This window comes from Mastigoproctus giganteus, chromosome 4 (genome assembly GCF_048544385.1).
Source record: "Mastigoproctus giganteus isolate SK-2022 chromosome 4, ASM4854438v1, whole genome shotgun sequence".
Classification (NCBI taxonomy): domain Eukaryota; kingdom Metazoa; phylum Arthropoda; class Arachnida; order Uropygi; family Thelyphonidae; genus Mastigoproctus; species Mastigoproctus giganteus.
In genome coordinates this window covers 14,946,173-14,967,448 of record NC_143578.1, presented here as the reverse complement: position 1 = coordinate 14,967,448, position 21,276 = coordinate 14,946,173, and positions in this window count along the sequence as shown.

Here is a 21,276-nt window from a genome sequence, read left to right as displayed (position 1 = left end):
TCCTTCTCATTGATTATTTTGTTTAGTAATTATTTAATTCATTTTTTATTGTTTTGTAATCTTAATCCAATAATAAGAATAAGATTTGTTGTTTTTCCTGTATTCAATTAAAATATTAAACAATTATTTTGTGTAAATTAAAAAGGAAAAAAAAAATGAGGGGTCGCGTCAATTTTATATTTAATAGAGCGGGCCTTTAACCAACTAAGCCACGGCGCCCCACGATAAAGGGGGTCGGGAACGTAATAAGTTTGCACGCCACTGGTCTAAACGGGCTCGAAAATTTAAAAAAATAATAATAATAATAATAAATAACATTGGGTTCTCGCGAGTCGACTATATCTCACCATTGGGCATTCCTTCAAACCGAGGAAAGACAGTTGGAGAACAGATGTGGGAAGTTTGTCTTTAGCCAGCGGGTAGTTGGTTGCTTGAACAAACTTCAAAGTGTTCTTTATCTGAATTGGATTAACATTAGTAAAGGCATATGATACAATAAATCAAGTTTAATTTGACATTCCTCGAAATTATTTAAGTTATCAGCTTCCACAACAACAAATAGAAGTTTGTTCCTACAATCAACCACCCACAGTTTAAAGACAAATTTCCGCACATCTATCCTACAACTGTCTTTCCTCAATTTGAATTTATGTCCCCCCTTAGGCATCTAATCAGACCAAGAAGAAGAATCCCCTCAGCACTGAGGTAACTCAAACCATTCAAGGCTTCATACACCTCAATCCAATCACCTCACAGGTACCTAGTCTCCAGATGATGCAATTTCAGAACTTAAGCCTTTCTTGGTAAGTTCAACTCTTTGTTCCAATACCAATCTCGTTGTCTTTTTCTGTACTCGTTCCAGCACCTCTACATCTTTTCTAAAATGAGACCTCCAGACTGTATGCAGTACTCAAGGTGTGGTCTGACCATTGCCTTATACAAGGGAATAATCACCTCCTTATCCCTGCTAGAAGAATTCCTGTATAACATTGACAAGACACCATGAGCTACTCTTACAGCTCGTCTGCACTGCTCAGAGAACTTCATATCTGCCTGCACAATTACCCCCAGGTCCCTTTCATTCTCTACCACTGTCAGTGTAGTACCACAGAGTTGATACGTTGCTCTGGGGTTGCTGTTTCCCATGTGTAGTACTTTACATTTGTCAATGTTAAACTTCATTTGCCACCTATCAGCCCATCTGCTCAACTTTTCTAGATCCTGTTGCAGCAGTGTACTGTCATTAGTGTCATTAACAACCCTGCCCACCTTCGTATCATCTGCAAACTTGGAAATTAAGCTTCTTATACAGTCATCAATATCCTTGATAAATACAGAAAACAAAAATGGGCCAAACATCGAACCCTGGGGGACTCCACTAATAACATTAGTAAACAAAGAGCAGGGTCTATTAATTAACACGCTCTGTCTTCTCCACTCACCTACCTTTTATCAATAGCAGCAACTTGCCCTTAATGCCATAATCTTCCAATTTGTACAGTAGTCTTCCATGTGCAACAGTAGTTAAAAAGCTTTCCTAAAATCCAAGTACAGCGTATATGATATCAAAATTATCTTTACCATCCATTTCCTTTGTGATCACATCATAGTATCCAATCAAATTTGTCAGACAAGACTTTCCCTTAACAAATTCATGCTGTGTCGAGCTATAACTGAAGTCTTGTCTAGATGATCCTGCAGTGCTTCTTAAACCAGTGCCTCCATTAATTTCCCTGCAACAGAAGTTAAACTAACAGGTCTATAATTACTCGTCTCACCCTACTGTGAATTAGGGATAAATTAGCACATCTCTAGTTTGTGGGGACCTCTCCTGACTCCAAGGATGCTTTCATAATCATCGCTAAGGTTTTACTTACTACTTCTGCTGGTTCCTTTAATATAACTGGATAGATTCAGAGTCGGATTGGCCATAAGACTCAGCGGGGAAAGCCACACACACTAGTATAAGGCCGCTAGAAGTTTTCTCTGGTCAGAAATTTCGCACGCAGTCTGCCTCTGGATAGATCCCCTCCACCCCAGGTGCCTTTCGTATGTCCAACCTCGTTAATTTCCCCACCATTTTGCTTTCAGTTATTACAAAATCCTTTAGCTCCCTGTGAGTTTGATAAACTTTTGGCATTCCTTTCCCTAAATAACTCATCATGCACGAATGTAGATGCAAAATACTCATTCAGTCATCTACCTGAGCAGGATCATGAACAGTCATCAAGTGGACCAATCAGATTCATTCCCTTCCTTTTAGAGTTTATATAAGTAACGAACTCTTTGCTGTTTTTCTTTGCAGCTTTTGCCAAATATTTCTTGTAATCTGCCTTCGCCTGCTTAACCTCCTTTGCGACCTGATTACAGACTAGCTTATATCTTCCTTAGGCTTCTGTGTGGTGTGAGAGTTTATATGCATCCCATGCATTTTTATTCTCTGCCACGAGTCTCATCAGTTCATCTGAATTCCAATTAGGTGTAAACCTTGAACATTATTTCTTATTTGTTAGAAAACCATAGTAGCTGCCAAGATCAATTCTTTGAATGCTTCCAAATTAGAATTTTATGTTGGTAACTCATCAATTGGTCCCACCGTATAGAATTTAAATACTGTCTGAGACCCCTGTAGTCACCTTTACGAAAGCAGAAACTCTTCCATTTACCTCTAATGGTAGTTACATCTTTTAGTAAATCCCACATCAGCACACTGTGATCACTACCACCTAGTGGTTCATTTATCTGCAGATTCTTAATACACGAATGATCACTGCTGATAACCAGACCAAGAGTATTGATCTGGTTATCACCAGAACAAAATAATCATCCAATAAATTCACAAACGGCTTGCATATGATAGAAAGGTTGGCAGGGTTGTTATTGACAGTGATGGCAGTGTGCTACTGCAACAGGATCTAGAAAATTTGGGCTGAGAGGCAACCGAAGTTTAACATTGAGAAATGCAAAGTACTGCATATGGGTAGAAGTAACCCCAGAGGAACGTACCAACTGTGTGGTACTACACTGACAGTGGTAGAGAGTGAAAAGGACCTGGGGGTAATTGTGCAGTCAGATATGAATTTTCTGAGCAATTCAGACAGGCTGCCAGGGCAGGTCATGGGGTTTTGTCAATGATATATAGGAATTTTGCTAGCAGGGAAATGGAGGTGATTGTCCCTCTGTATAAGGCAATGGTCAGGCCACGCCTTGAGTACTGCGTACAGTTCTGGAGGCCTCAGTTTAGGAAGGATGTAGATTTGCTTGAGTGTGTACAGAGAAGGGCAACAAGATTGGTGAGGGGAATGAAGGGATCCGCTTACCAAGACAGCCTTAACATTAGCATTAGTAGACGTATACGATGCAAGAAAGCAAGCTTACACAGCATCAGCCAAAAAAGCATACTGCCTTACTGTTGTTAACAACCCTGGCATCTTTTGTATCATCTGTAAACTTGGACATTAAACCTGATATACCTTCATCAATGTCATTAATAAATCTACAAAAAAACAATGGGCCCAACACCGAACTCTGGAGAACTCCACTAATAACATCTGTCCACGAAGAGCAGTGTCCATTGATTACCATACTCTATCGTCTCCCACTCAACCATCCCTTTATCCAATGTAGCAACTTACCCTTAATGCTGTACCTCTCCAATTTGTACAGCAGTCTTCCATGTGAAACAGTATCAAAAGCTCCTGAAATCCAAGTATATGATATCAAAATTATTTTTGGCATTCAGTTCCTTTGTGACCACATTATAGTATCCAATTAAATTGGTCAGACAAGACCTCCCTTTAACAAACCCATGCTGTGTCTTAACTATTACTGCAGTCTTGTCTAGATGATCCAGCGATGCTTCTTCAACCAGTGATTCCATTATTTTCCCCGGAACACAAGTTAAACTAACAGGTCTATAGTTATCTGTGTCATGTTTTGAACTCCCTTTGTGAATTGGCGATACACTTACACCCCCTCCAGTCCATGGCGACCTCCCCTGAGTCCAAGGAAGCTCTCATAATTATGGATAAGTGTTTGCTCACTTCCTTTGCTGCCTTCTTAATGTAACTGGATAGATCCAGTTCACCCCAGGTACCTCTTTAATGTTTAACTTCAACAATTTCTCCTCCAGTTTGCTCACAATTATTACAAAATCACTTAGTTCCCTGTTAGAGTTTCAGCTTTGATGGTAGTAGCATCTTTAAGTAAATCCCACATCAGTAAATTGTGATCACTATCACCCAGTGGTTTCTTTATCTGCAAATTCTTAATGCGTGAATAATCACTGCTGATAATCAGATCAAGAGTGTTGCTCCTTCTGGTTGCCTCTCGAACATGCTACTGCAGAAAACAGTCATCCAATAAACCCACAAAATCTTGCTAGTGGGCGAGTGACCAACCACAAGTTCCAGTTGATATCTGGAAAGTTAAAATCCTCCATTATAAGACAATGTGATTTACTGGCCCACTATTTTTCTGCACGATTGCTCATTATACTCATCAGATTCATTAGGCCTATAACATACACCTACTCTCATATTTCCTTTCCCACTGCTTATGTCACACCAAACAGACTCAACATTCCATTGTCCGCCCACATCAATTGGATGTGCTTCCTTAGATTTTATGTCTGTGTGACACCATGTATTTACTTGTCCCATTATGACTGCCGGTATTCATCGAAATCTCCAATGCCTTGCTTTCCAGGCTGCTGCTCCTCAGAGGCTTAAGTTCTGCAAATTGCAGTGGCTGGAGACTAGGCACCTGCGCAGTGATCTGATTAAGGTGTATAAAGCCTTGAATGGGTTGAGCACGCTGAATGCTGATGGGATCCTTCCACTTGTTCAGATTATAAACCTAAGGTGGCATAAATTCATATTGATGAAAGATAGATGTAGAATAGATGTGCGGAAATTTGCATTTAGCCAGCGGGTGGTTAATTGCTGAAACAAACTTCCATCTGTTTTTGTGGAAGTTGATAGCTTAAATAAATTCAAGGAGGGACTGGAGAAACTTTTAAAGGGAATGGTTGCGTGAATTTTTTTTTAGAAAATTTGCGAGGCCATTGTTGAAACGATCATTTATTTTTACAAAAGAAATCCTGAATTCAATTAATGAGTGTACAGAGCCGGAACTACGCTGGGGCGAGCAGGGCCCCATCCCCATAATTTTAATGGCGCAATGGACCAGTTATGTGTTTTAAAATTGATTCATTTTGATTTAATTACAGTCGGACCTCAGTTTAACGAACTTCTTTATAGCGAATTTTTTAAAAATTCACATTTAAAATAGTTTCCACATAGAACGAACGAAATATCCATAAAAGGACGGATTACGAGAGAGTTTACTTTGTAAGTATTGTTCCCACCTTTACGCAATTAGAAAGGGTGAGTTCAGGATTAAAGAGATTACCGTTCGGTAATTTTAGCCTAAAACCCAAGCAACCAACCATCCCACCTACCGATAAGTTGCGCTAGTCCAGTGGCGCGCAAACTTATTTCGATCGCGAACCCCTTTATTAAATTTAAAATTGAAGTGACCCCTGAATTTAAACTCCTAGGGAGGATGACCAGATTTTATGGTTGTCCGTTTAAACCCCTTGGGATTCACCACGTGTAAATGCTGTCTATTTGGTAGACAACCAAGAAGTAAGACGAGCGCTCCAAATAATCTTAAGACAATGCCGCAAGCAATAATGTCAAAGAATGACCACCCCACAGGTGGCAAAATAATCTCTTAATCACTGAGAACACTTTAAGTACTAGAAAGTTTAAACATGCACTAAAGGTAGCAGAGGAATTTCAGAACACATAATTGCATACAAGTCCACATTATGGATCAACAAGGAATCATTTCGGGTCAATTGAAATGTAAAATTTGTGGAGAAAATAAAGAAACGATTAAATGCCTCGGGCTGATCTGTAATTCTTGTACCAAAATAAACCTTACCAAATTGCCCAAAGCTATTTATTTGCGATCAGTGTAAAGAAAATACGAAACAAATAACTTGTAACCTGTAAGGCGCCAGATGAAGCTCGCATTCAAGAACCACAAAATAAACTCTAACGGATATCGATGCTGATACTGCTGAGAGTGACCACGCGTTAGGAATGGCTTCAAAAATGAATGAAGAAATAAATGAATCGCTGGATGATAATAATTATAATTTAACACAATTTCCTCTGAGCACTCAAGATTACTTATATTTGTATCCGGCCTCTGACAATCAGGAAATCAGTACAAGTTCTCTGAATAAAAGCATGCAAACTGAAAGCTTAAGCAATGCTGAGAGTAGTCATGCACTGCTAGAAAGTACTGATTAACCGAACACAAGAAAACCCCTGAACAACTCTCAGCAGCAATAGAAAGTATAGCTTTGAATCTGAAGAACGTTCAAGAAAATCTAGCGGATTTGATTGACGAAAACCAAATACTTCGAGCGCAATATACAGAAATCTCTCAAGAGCTATTCATCCTCAAGCAATTCATCATGAATCTCCATTTATCAGAACTCTATCGCACCAGACAAAACCATTTGGCTGGTACTTTACATGAACAACACGACTCCATCCAGATCCAATCTTGATATCAGACCTCTACTAACAGAAATCACCATAACCAAAGAAAATGTAATTCAGGCATTAAATAGTCTCCGAAATAAATCCACTTCTGACCACAATATGTATCCCCTCTTCATCATGAAAGTAAGCAGTCCATTCATCATTGAGGTCTTGCTACACATATTTAGAGAAACCCTACACACTGGACTTATCCCCGAAACATGCAAACATTATATTGTAAAACCAGTACTTAAGTCAAACATCCGAAAGACAAGAAGGATTTTCGTTCCATCTCTATAAGCTGCAATGTATTAAAATTGTTCGAGAAGACTATGCTGCCAATTCTTTTCATGCATTTTTTTCCAGAAAAGACCTCCATATTTACACACTGTGATTCCAAAGAGATCGACTGTGACGAATTCAATCGACAACCTATTTCGGATCCAAACGACTCTGAGCGCCAAAGAACAGATTGATATAATCTTTTTAGATTTAGACATTAAAGCTGCTTTCGATAATGTCTCAATCAATTGTATTGTCATCAATGCCTTGATGACTTGGAATCAGTTGCTTATTGCAGGAAATCAGCGCAACCTCTGTCAACTCTTCACCGATCATCTTGACGCTCCAAATGTCCACAATCTTCTTGTTGGCCCTAGGCTTTCCCGCGTCCTTTGCAATGACGCATGGATTCCCCTAAGAAGCTTATTACAGAATTTAACTATACTTAGAAGATTTTTTCCGTCTAACGTCCTCGAAACATACAATACCCTGAAGATTGACCCCCCCCCCCACAAGTTCTGTGATGAGAAAGCGCGCAGATCTGAAAATATACAAGACATGTACCACGACATACAACTGTAGAAGTTTCCTGATTGTCTTTCAGGATGAAATCTCCGATGAACTCTATTTTTCTGAAGAATTAATTTGTTTTAAATTATTATTTATTTGTATGTACATGAATTAGTTGTGTATATTAGGATGCGTATGTGGTTATATGTCTCTAACTTTTGCTTGTGTCGCTGTATATATTTGTATGTGCTTTGTTTGCTCGCATTAGATGTTATTTGCGTATTGTATTATAGAAACTAATGTCTATGTGTGCGTAATTTATGTACAACTTCTACGTTTGCTGTCTAAGTTATAATGTACAAATGTGTATAGGCACCCTCCTATCTGAAGGCTGTTCAGAGGTGAAGCATATGCAATAAATTGAACAATAATAATAAAATCAGAAAAGCCTGGGAACATTTCAGTATTATTATGCTCAAATTCAGTTTCCCAGAGATTAAGCTTCCCTTTAAAAGTTTCTATATTATCACGGGGTATTAATACACTGGTGTGCAAAATTTAAGGACCAGTCTGGTTTTCACCTGTAGCTTCTCATAGGAGTGGCCTGGAAATGGGAAAAGCATACCAAAGGAACCTCGTGGGGTACGGAAATGATGAAGGAAACAACACCGGAAACAAAACGGTACAGAGGGACTTTATTCAAAAATGGCAACATAGCACTGGATGCCATGACACAGATGCATCACTGCCAAAGATGGAACAAAGGGAAGAGGTGGTCCTCAGTATGAGATATGGCCATCCCTAATGTCGATGCAGGCTTTGCACCGCCTGTCCATACTTAGAACAATGTTGTTGATAAGTTCTTGCAGTAACATCGTCCATTCCTCTATCAGTGCCATCTTCAGCTGGTGGACATTTTCTGGTGGGTGTGGACGCGCCGCTAGGCGTCTCCCCAGAGCGTCCCATGTGTGTGTTCGATGGGATTTAGATCGATAGAACGGGCAGGCTAGTCCATACGATCAATGTCCTCACTTTCCAAAAATGTATTAACAGCTGCAATGCGATGGGGTGTGGCGTTATCATTCATAAACAAGCACTCGTGGCCAATGGCATCTCGGAACAGAAGCACATGGGAAAGGATTACCTCAGTACAGTAGCGTGCACCGTTTACAGTACCGCCTTCAAGTATCTGGACTTGTGTACGTCCATCCAAGATAACGCCTGCCCAGACGAGAACACCTCGACCGCTTTCGATCCCTTTCAATGGTATTTGCGGGGTGATACCGTGTGCCAACTTCTCGCTAGATTTGCTGACGTTCAGAATCGCTGCTGGGACTGAATCTATCCTCATCCGTAAAGAGTTCCTTAAGTATAGATTTTGTGGTTGTAACCTTTAGAAATAGTGTTGGTCCTTAAGTTTTGCACACCACTATATATTTGAGGGGAAACCTCTTCGACCTTTGATTACGAATTGTTCTCTTTTCAATCTTCTCAACTAGCATACGAGCTTTTATGGAATTTGGAAGCTGTGATATAGCTTCTACATAAATTTCTAGAAGGTTACATCGACTACTAGAGGCTTTCTCTTTCATATTAGCAACATATTTCATCACTTTATGGTCTTGGGCGCCTCCGTATCCAGGTGGGAAGGAGCAGTAGTGCGTATCACATGCTTCTTGATTAAACCGGGGTTCGAGCCCATCACCACCAAATACGGAAAGGTCAGGGAATGACCACCGCATATCCCGGAGCAATATGGCGTTAGTTGCTAATGCTCCTAAAAACCAAAACAACAACAACAACTTTATGGTCAGCAGGATGGTTATTATTATTATTATTTTAGGGTTACCCGTAATTAAATACATTAACCCGTATTTGTGTCTGTAAATTGCGTATGTTCTGTGGTTGATTTGCCTGTTTTGCTGGACGAAAAAACCCCAGTTACTGGGGAGAAAAACCTTGCTATCTACGTCTGAGACCAACTAACTCAGCCACGGAGTGAAAAAAGCCCATTAAAGTTCCTCGCGTCATCGACGGGATTCGAACCCAGGCCTTTTCCACCCGGTGTGGGGAGGACGGTGACGATACCGCTCGCGCAGACAGCAGGATGGTTATGTTGAAAAGTAGCAACAGGATCCAGTTTTAATGTTGAAGTTTTCAAGCCTCCTCTACACTTAAGGGAACCATATTTCGAGTAACCCCACCGAATGTGTTTTGCAAATCATAGCAACAACATAAGAAAATCTGTTTAAATATAGTTCATCTTTCCCTTTGTTGGACTTGATAATTTCCATATTGGATGGAATAAAATTAAAAAGGTTGGAGTAACACAAAATAAAAGTCCTTCTTCGGTTGTAAACTTCATTAAAAAAGTGTCGTAGAACTGTGCTTAATGTGCTGAATCATTGATGGCTATGAAAAGCATATTGATTAAGAGCTAGAGGGATTACGGTTCAGGATTGAATAGTACTGAGAAGTATTAATACATACAGTACTGAGAAGTCACACTAGTCAGCTGCTTTCTGAGTCCAAGCCAGGAGCAAATTAAGCCGTATTATCCATAAGGACAATAAGTAAGAAAGCCACCTGCATCACAAGTGAAACCACCCTAAAAAATAAGGAGTGGTAATAGGGTTCATTCTTATCTCAGAATCCATTCGAGTAGTAAGTTTTTCAATACCTACAGTATTGAAAAAGTAATTTTAACAACAGGCTTTTTGGCTTTCATTAGAACTTGAGATATCCTACTGGCCACGAAAAATGCGTCACGCGCACAATTCATACACAATTGTCTCTTCTAATCCGTTCGTTACACGGAAATTTTCTTTCTTCAACGGAAACTATTTAAATGTAATTACTAAGGGGAATCAAAAAAAATTCGCTATAAAGAAGTTCGTTAAACAGAGGTCCGACTGTAATTATATCAAAACTGAAGCAATTTTAAAATACATAACCGATCGATTGCGCCATTAAAATGCTGGGAATGTGGCCCTCACTCGCCCCACCGTAGTTTCGGCTCAGGATATTCAATAATTGCGCATTTAGGATTTCATTCGTAAAATAAATGATCGTCTCAGCAATGGGCTCGCAAATTTTCAAAAAAAAGTAACAATGGGCTCGCGAGAGCCCACTATAGCTCACCACTGGGTGAGCACGATTGTTACAGACGTTCGATTGGTTTCATATGGTGCTACAGACAACGAAATGGTCAAAAAAAAAAAAAAAAAAACTATTATATTTAGGCCACCCGAGTAATTAAATTCATCTGCCATGCTGTGCCTTATGTCTGTTAATTGCGTGTGTTCTATGATGGATTTGTCAGTTTGCTGAACGAAAAACCTCAGTTTCTGGGGGAAAAACCTTGCTATCTACGCCTGAGACTGACTAACTCAGCCACAGAGTGAAAAAAGCACATTAAAGTTACTGACGTCATCGACGGGATTTGAACCCGGGCATTTTACATCCGGTGTGGGGAGGACGGTGATGATACCACTGTGCTACCGCGCAGACAACGAAATGGCCAGTAGATAACATCTGGATGACTTTACCTGGGGTCGAATAATTGGGAAGCTCAAAGTGCGAGGAATGTGGCTGCAGAGTTTGGTATCGCCCGTAGAATCGTCTCATGTGCGTGGTCCGTCTTCAGAATGAGAGATACAGCTGTTTGAAGGACCAGTGGTGGTCGTCCACGAAAAACAACAGCCAATGATGACCACTATATACTCCTACAGGCCAAGAGGAACCGACACCAGACAGCGGGATCCATTGCAAACCAGCTGCACGGGATGCAGGATATCGCGGTTAACTGTGGTCAGGCGACTCCACAGAGATGGACTGTTTTCCAGACGGCCAGTATGCTGTGTCCCTTTCATACCTGTCCATCGGAGACACCATTTACAGTCATGCAATGAAGTAAGGTACTGAATCTACTGGGCTACTGGGACTAAATCTACTCTCATGATGAGAGTAGATTCAGTCCCAGCAGCAATTCTGGATGTCGGCTAATGTGGCGAGAGGTTGGCACATGGTATCACCTCGCAAACATCACTGAAAGGGATCGAAATGGCGGTCGAAGTGTTCTCACCTGGGGAGGCGTTATCTTGGATGGACGTACACAGCTCCAGATACTGGAAGGCGGTACTGTAATCAGTGCACGCTACTGTACTGAGGTAATCCTTCTCCATGTGTGTGTCTGTTCCGAGGTGTCATTGACCCCGAGTTCGTGTTTATGGGTGATAACGCCACACCCCATCGCACTGCAGCTGCTGATATGCTTTTGGAAAGTGAGAATATTGTTCGTATGGGTTGGCCTGCCCATTCAATCGATCTAAATCCTATCGAACACATATGGAACTCTCTGAGGAGATGCCTAGCGGCAAGTCCACACTCACCAGAAAATGGCACTGACAACAGAAGAATGGACGTTGTTACCACAAGAACTTATCAACAATATTATTCTAAGTATGGTCAGGTGGGGCAAAGCCTGTATCGACATTAGGGGTGGCCATATCTCCTACTGAGGACCACCTCTTCCCTTTGTTCCATCTTTGGCAGTGATGCATCTGTATCATGGCAGCCAGTGCTATGTTGCCATTTTTGAATAAAGTCCGTCTGTACCGTTTTTGTGTCGGTGTTGTTTCCTTCATCGTTTCTGTACCTCACGAGGTTCCTTTGGTATGATTTTCCCAATATCCAGGCCACTCCAATGAGAAGCTACAGGTGAAAACCTGACAGGTCCTTAAGTTTTGCACAAATAAATAAATAATCAATTTTCTTTTTATACTCCAGGCCGACCAAACGGTCAGAGGAAATGTGTATTACTTGTTCCACAATAACTGCCGGCAGTCCTTGAAAGCCCAAGCACCTTAATTTTCAGGCTGCTGATCATTTCAATAGAAGCAGTGCAAAAATCACTTTTACCTCTGCTAGTGGCTACTGTTAATGGATTAGTCTGTATATCCCCCGAAGCAAGCAGTTATCCGAAACACCTAACACTACCTCGTTAGCATCAGCAAATATTCTTGCACCCTTTCTATTTAATCGTATGCCATCCCTATAGAACAAGTCTCTCCTGTTTACAAGTACAGACCATGCTGAGAAAAATTCTGTCCCACGAGCTTTTCACAGTATCTCCAAGGCCGAATTGATTGACACGGTTCTCATCATGTACTCTCTCTTATCGTTTCTGGGCAGAATTGTAGACACTTTCAAATTTAACCCTAACTCGCGACTATTTTTTCAACACTGACCTGTACTTGTTAAGTCCAGACTTCTCTCAGTCATGTGAGGTTCTGTGTACAGTGGCACTGTAATGCATGAAAAGTAACACTGGGCCAACCGCACCCCTAAAATGATGCACACAGAATTCGAAGATCCCTTCTCAGCACCTCTGTGCAGTTACAGTATCCCAATCTAAAACATGAAGAGAGGTGCAGCCATTCATCATTATTCCATCCTCATTGTGTGCAACAGTAGCAGCTTTTGTGTTAAAAGATGATATCTGCTCTACAACGCCATCAACTTGTGCTCCTGGTCCTATTCCACCTATCCTTTTGGCACAATATTTTTCCCATTTCCCTGATAATTGATAGCTCATATAGAACCAGCTCATTCTGCAAGAGTGAGCTTTGGTATTCAGTTGGGAAGTACAGAGTTTGAAAGCATATTTTAATTCCTTCGAGGGCATCTACCCTACACTTCGAACTCTCATAAACACCCATCAGAACACCGAGTGGCACCTTATTTCTTCACACTCTGAACCTAACACACACACACACACACACACACACACACACACACACACACACACACACACACACACACACACACACACACACACACACACACACACACACACACACACATCCTCCTTGGCTAGATCATACCCTGTTTCAGAAAGGTCCACAAACATTTCACATTTTCACTACTTTGTGATCGTTGCTTTGCTACTCTAATCCGGGGCATGATTTCCATTTAAATACAATTTAATTAACAATGAAAATTAATAAATTTAATTGATAATACTATACTAAACTAACTACTATTTAGATTCTACGAATACTAAATAGTAGCCTACAGTATTTCTATCTAAATTCAAAACAAACTAAGGAGCATTACTACAACTATAAAGCTACTTCTAGAAACTAAATTAATATGACAATTAAGTGAATTAAACGGCAAAAATTTATCAAAACCTTTGCATTTGCTGGAGCTGCAGAACCTTTTCCAACACGTGGATCCCAATAGTGCAAGAATCACTTTCACCTCTGCCTGCAGCTATTGTTAATCTATACTGCTCTACAAAATTAACAGAGGACGTAGAAAATGTGGTGTAACTCGTGCAGCTTGAGATGAAGTGGGACAAAATTTCGAATAACGATGAAATGAGGAGACAGTGGTAACTTTGGACAGGTATGAAGGACATTTATAGGAATTGCATAAAAATTACCAAAAAAAGATCACTTGACAGAAGTTGTTACAAGATGCATAAAAATATGGTGATATGACATCAATATGATGTATGACCCTTCCAATGGCCAAACAGGCCTGACAGTGGTTAATCATGCTCAATATAAGGGTGTCTATAAGGTTCTGTGGTAACAAATCCCAATTTTCCATTAACGTAGACCTTAGCTCATTCAGCGCGTAAACTAACGCCTCAAGGTCTTCCACACATGCTCGTTCTGTTTAACCCTGATGATCATGCTGCCCATGGCAGTTGTTGGAAATGTTCAGTTTCAAGATACTCATCCTACACTTTAGTTCTGTGTACAACGTCGCTGTCATGCATGAAAAGAAACACTGGCCAACCGCCAACTACACCCCGAAAAAGTCACACATAGGATTCAAGGATTCGTCCTCAACACCTCTGTGCAGTTACAGAACCCCATTCAAAAACACGAAGAGAGGTGCAGCTATTCATCGTTATTCCACCCAACTTGAGAACACCACCTTCACAATAAGCGTCCTTTTCTCTGATATTGTTGGAGGCTTGGTACCGCATTCCCTGTTGTCTCCAGATAAAATGTCTATAATCTCTTTTTAGGCTTAAAACGAGACTCATCAGAGAAGAGAACCACTAGCCCAGTTGTTAAGGTTTCAAGTCACATATTCATGACACCAGTTTCAATTTAGGGTTAATGGGAAAAAACCACTGGCTTCCTTGCATAGAGTCCACTTGAATTGAGCCTTCTTAACACAGTCTGGTTGGTAATGTTTATACCTGTGTCCTCCCTCATGTGTAGCACAGTTGGTAAGATTGCCATCCTCCCAACACCAGGTAGAAAATGCCCAGGTTCGAGTCCCGTCGATGAAGGGAGGAATTTTTATGGGCCCTTTTCATAATTTGGCTGAGTAAGTTGGTCTCAGGTGTGGGTAGCATGGTTTCCTATCCCAGTAACTAGGGTTTTTCTTCCAGTAACCAGAAAACTGTTCTCAGAACATGCACTCATAATGCGGTGCGTGAGTGAATCAGATAAGCTGATTATTCAAAATGCTTAACTAACCTCATTTTGTTTCTCATTGATTGGATGCAAATTCACTTCCGCTTTTTCTGATTTTAGTAGAAAATGCAAAATTGTCATTTGCTTTGTTTGGCGTCTGTTATTTATTGGTCGTTGTGCTCAGTATTGACTCCAGGAGAGTGACCGGGGGTGAGTTAGTTTCACCCCCGGTGGAATAAAATTCCCTCGGCAAAAAATATTAATTTTTATTTCAATATTCGTTCAAAGACCTCATATGTTGAAATTTTTGTTTAATTTCAATTAAAATTTGTTTCTTTCTGCGCTCTTTATGTGGCCATATTATCAGTTTACACAACATTATAACTATAAAACACAAATTCGATAAACTAATGTCAAATAAACAACACAAAAATTCACATCAGCTAAATTTGGTACACGTTAGGTGGTAGACAATAAGAACAAATCATTAAAATTCAAAATTTTCAAAATAATTAAATGACAGTATTTCTGGCTGCACAAATCGTCACTAAAAGCCACTATTTCAAGTGTTGGCATTTTTGTTTTAAGGTTTTCAGGCTCCCTTTATTTTCACACCAACCATCTCTTGATAGTTTTCACACAAATAGTCTACTTGCAACTAATTCTTTGTTTGTGCATCGCAAACAAGACAACTGGATACAGACCATGAATAGGTTCACCTGAATTGGCTCCTGACGGATGCTATTGTAATTATAAAGTGTCAACCGGCTTTCTGGGGAAAGGATAAATGATGTCTTGGCAGAGAGGGGAGTCGGCTGCAGCCACTATTTCAATCGTAGGCAATTTTGCTTTATGGTTTTTAGATTCCCTTTATTTGTTTTTTTTTCTTCCACAGCACGAGTCCACTTGTGGTTAATTCTTCCATTGTGTACGGCAAACAAGACTCTTTGGTCACAACCTATAAACAATACATTTTATAATTATTTTATTATGTATGCATCTGTACTATAATATATCAAGATTGCATGAAGATGGCCTAGAAGGCCCAAATGAGTTATAGGAAAAATTTATAAATGCAGTGATTTATACATATGAGATCATTGTACTTGCATGTTTAATTATAATTTGTATGATTTTTTTGTGAATTTTAATCGGCGATTTTCATATCATTAAACTGTGATTATTGTGAGTAATGTGATTTTTGTGAACTGACTATAGTATTTAGAGTTAAATGTTTCCTTCAGTTTCCTATTTTGTTTTCTTGTGTTCTCTTATAATAACATTCATAAATATAGTTTTGTTATTCCATCTTCCCAGTTTCCATAGGATGGATGTAAGATTGTAATTGAATGTGCGTGAATGTGAATTTGATAGCTTTGGAATAGAAACGTATTCAGTGTGGATGTCTGATGAAGTGTAGCAGCCGGAATGCGAGGACTGATGAGGTGAGTTTTTTCAAGTGTTTCTTGACGATTTGATCTTTTTCACAGTAATTGTGTGAGTTGCTAGTATTGGGTTTTCATGACATTAGGGTGTAGGGTCAGCAGTTCCCACAAAAGCGAGGCTCTTGGGACGGCAACAGAGGTGTATTGCTTAAAAAAAAAAGTACCGGAACACTCGTCATAAAAAAACGCTCGTTGTCCAGCTGGTTGCACATCGACTGTACAGTAACTGAATCAGACTTTAGACTCACGGTTCATAGAACAACCAGTTCTAGCATTCAGCTCATGGCGAATCAAAATGCAGCGTTCGCACGCATCACAGTATATCTCATTCGTTGAATCTCTTTATCTAACACATTGTACTTTAGTAAGAAACGTACGTTCAAGTTTCATTGCAAAATTTATATTTTTGTTTTTAAATAAATTTTTAACGAAATCTATTAATTTTAAAGATTACTATTAATATATATTTTTAGTAGCAATGGGAATAATAGATATTTCTCTCTCCCCTTTGATTATGCTATTCTTTCATAATATTAGGTGTATAAATTTAATGATTTTAATTTTTAAAAAAGTACCGGAACAAAAGGTTTCTGCTATGGTGGCAATGGCTAGCCCAAAGCCACCTATGGTATGCCCCGAATCATAAACGTTTTTCTGCGGCCAGCTCTGAGCACATCCAAGATCACCTCCCGTGATCCTTTGTGGGATCACGGGAGGAAGTGTATGGAGTGGACAGTGCCTTCACTGCATACTCTTTCTTGGTGCAGTATGGGGTTGTACCCATGTTCTGGAGTTTAATGCACGTATGTAGTGCTATAAATTATAGTTTATAAGCCTCTTCTGATACTGATTACACTGCTTACCTGCTGGATACTGATACTGATTATCTGGTGGATGGGGTGCAAAATTGAGACTTCAATCCGTATGTAATTACTACTGACCATCGAGCAATCATCTTCACGGTTTTACCGGAGGATAGACAAGTAGATACAACAATAAGGAATTTAAGGCGTTTTCATATGGACAGGGAGAACTGGACCAAGTTTCATGAATATCTGAATACAGTTTTTAATGGAGATGACAAAGTAATCATTAACACCTTAACAGCAAAAGAATATGTTTTTCTGGTTCAATATCATTTATATCAGGCGATGGCCTACTCGACGAAAAGAAAACAGACAGGAAGAACTTCTGTCCCATGGTGGTCTTCAGCACTAGCTGAATTGAGACAACAAACTCAACAAGCACGAAAAGCATACCAAAAGAACAGGCATCTATCGGACGCAGACACTAAGGCTTTGAAAAATGATTACAGAGCCTTGAGGAAGAGGTACCATAAAGCAATTGCTGATAGCAGGCAAAATTGTTGGCAACGTCTGGTGAAGGAAACAGGAAATGTTGACCCTTGGTGTATAATCTATAAGTTTTCAAGAAATAAATTTTTATGTGGTGAAATTTACAATACGGTAATTAGAGAGAATCAAGAAACTTCGGACTGGGAATCTACAGTCGAAGGGATAGTGAGTAGCCTATTTCCGGAAGACTTGCCATATATGGATAGCCCTGACCAAACCGAAATTAGACGCATTAATCGGGAAAATAAGGGGACAACTGAAATTGCCATTTTTAATATGCTTGAGCTAGGAGCTGCAGTAGCTAAATTGAACCATAAAAAATGTCCTGGCATTGACCTCATTGAGAATCAAGTGATTGAAAAATTTTATGAATTCTTCACTGATACCTTATTAAACTTATTTAATAAATGCTTGCTAGAAGGGCTTTTCCCTCTTGAATGGAAGCTTGTGCTCTTAAAAATCTTGCATAAACCGGGAAAGCCAAAAACAAACCCCAGAGCATACAGGCCAATCTCTTTATTGGCCAATTTTGGCAAATTATTTGAAAGGATGATTGCCAGTTTGGATTCAAAAAAGGACGATCCACTGAGGACGCAATTTCAACCTTGCTGACTTACCTTCAGGAGGCAAACAGCAAATATGTTCTTGCTGTTTTTATTGACTTTGAGGGCGCTTTCGATTCCCATCACACTTTGCCAGTCACTGTAACTGGCAAAGTGTGATGACTACCTGTTCAAAGTCCTTAGATCTTATTTTAAGGACCGATAAATTAGAGTATGTGTAAAGCATTTATCATACACGACTACTGTTTCAAGAGGATGCCCTCAGGATTCAGTCTTGGGACCTCTCTTTTGGAATGCAGTGCTAGACCAGTGGCTCACGAAGGATAGCGATGAGTTCATCAAAGTTGCATATGCAGATGACCTGGTGGTGGCAGTGCAGGGAGGATCAAGACAAATTCTCGAACAAAAAATTCAGTCAGTTTTGAATTATTTAGTGGCATGGGCGAGTTTGAATAAACTAAAGATTTCTGTCACCAAGACCAATTTCATGGTGTTTAAACACCACTTCGATTATGGAAGGCCGCCAAAGGTAACCCTATATGGTACTCATATTCCATATGTACAGAACACCAAGTATTTGGGTTTAACTTTAGATGATCGTCTCAGGTTTCATGTACAAGTCACTAAAATCAATGAAAAAATCAAAAAGTTCATAGCTGCAGTCGTTAGAATTTCCCGCAAGGAATGGGGTTTATCCAAAAAAACTCTGGTATTGTACTACAAGACGATATTTTTTCCAATTGTAGTTTATGGTGCTGGTATTTGGTTTGCGGCTGCTACCAAGGTTACAACTAAAGCAAAGCTTCTGTCCCTGCAACGTACAATGCTGCTTACAGTTATACGCACTCCCAGGACAGTGTCGACAAATGCCTTACAGGTTATTGCAGGTACTATCCCCTTGGATTTACACATTATTTTCCGAGGTATTGTATATAACTTAAAGAAGGGAAGGGCGTTACAAATACTGAATATCGCCTCTAATCCAAATAACAACATAAAGGAGGAAAAACGAAGAATTTGCGCTGAGCTTGTGAATTGCTGGCAGCAACGTTGGGATTTGAGTGAGTATGGAACCATTACAAGAGGGTTCATTCCAGCCGTAAGCTTTGCAATGGACAGGAGGGTGTCTTCTTGGTTTGCTCCCACCATGACCATGAGTTACTTAATCACTGGACATGGCTTAAGGGCCAAACTATTTGAAAGAGGATTAGAACCTGACCCCTACTGTTCGTGCGGTGAGGTTGAATCTTGGAGACATGTCATCCTTGAATGCAGACTGTACACTTCAGACAGGCAGGAATTACTAAATAGGTTACTAAACCTCACGGAGAACAAAATGCCTCTCTTGTTTCAGAGGTGGAACATCTTTGCTTTGCTTCAGGAATTCTCGGCCAAAGTTTTTAACAGAAGACAGGAGTTAAGAAATTTATTGCAGGATCCCAATTAAGGGAAGTGCTGCACATTTGATAACAGAATGCTTCGTAATGTCATCTTTATAGGATGTTTCTTGTTTACAGTGCGAGATGATCTTCCTCTCCTGGATACCCAAATGCAGGCTTGCAGTTTTGGATGGACTCTAAGTGGAGATAATGTTAATCTAAGTGTTAATGTTTTCTAAGTATTATTATCAAGTTAATGTCATTCTAAGTGTATGTATTTGCTATTTACATGTAAATAATTGTATAATGTTGCTTTTGTTTCAACAAATATACGTTGTTCCTAGTTGGAATTTTTTTTTTTTTTTTGCTGGCCTCCAAGTTTGGGCAGCCTTGGGAGCGGGATTGCTGGCACCTACCAGTATAGCACTACTTCCGGTAGGCGTAGGATTTGTGCATTACAGCACACACAGAGAATGGTTGATCCAGGTGTTGGTTAGTCCCTGGTGGCGAAATGGCCTGACATAACACTTTTTTTCAAGCTTGTTTTGCAGAGGTTCTGAGCTTTTATAGGAGTAATAGGTGGAGATGGGCTTATGTGTAGGAGCCACCCTTCATATCAGGACACACACAATCAAATGTACAGAAAGCCTACAGTACATATAAGAGTATGTATATAAAATCTGTATATAAATTGATTAATATGTATCTTGAGAATGTAAATACAGTTGTGTGTTAATAAATAAAAATGATTACACTGCTATTAAGCTGCCTACAAACCTACAGTATCTGCAGTAACCGGTGCCGCAGTCGTAAAATTAGCAGAAAGTATACTCAATGCTAACGTTTCTCAAACCGAGTTCTCAAACAAAATATGTGTTTTGTCATATTTTCTATTAACAAATAATGAATTACTAAATTCCAAATAGCAAATAATAAATTTTAACTTTTTTTTTTTCAATATTTCTCACATGTCTGATGTAAGGAAACAACTCTCTGGTTATGAATACAGAAAAAAAAAAGAAAAGCGAACAAATAAAAATAGCAACAAATTCGATTACCAGGTTTTTGGACATCCAGCCGCAGAAGGGTGGCTATATAGCCTGGCACAGCCCTGACTCTATGAACGTTACAAAAAGGGGAGAGAGAGAGTATACTATGCATATCGGGCTTATTAATCGAATTCCAGAGGGGCTGCTGTAGCCTAGTGGTCAGGCGTGCGGGTGCATAAGTACACGTACCATGAGTGACCGGGGTTCAAGCCTGCGACTGCTGATTATGGTGCTGTTTCTTGTATTCTGTCTATCTTGTTAACTCCTCTGACTGTTTGGTCGTCCCCAAGTATAAACAGAAAATTTATTTTATTTATACAGCGCATATATATTTTAAAAATAATAAGAGGAGTTTACCTCAATATATATAAAATATGTTGTATATAGCAATTAATATTGAAGTCAATTCAAGAAAACAATACCAAGCTGGATTTATAGAAAACGCAAGGGATAAAGTATGGTTATTAAAAAAAAAAAAAAAAAAAATATATATATATATATATATATATATATGCAAAAAAGGGGGAAAAGAAGGGAATATAAATTAAAATATATACACAAAACTTATCGCTATTTACGCACTATCTATGTGACTTCACCTGGGGCCCACCACCCAGACTGAAGACAAAAAACTACAAGGAGGTCTCTGTTTCTGTAATGATCAATATTTGCTAAGTTATATGAAATAATA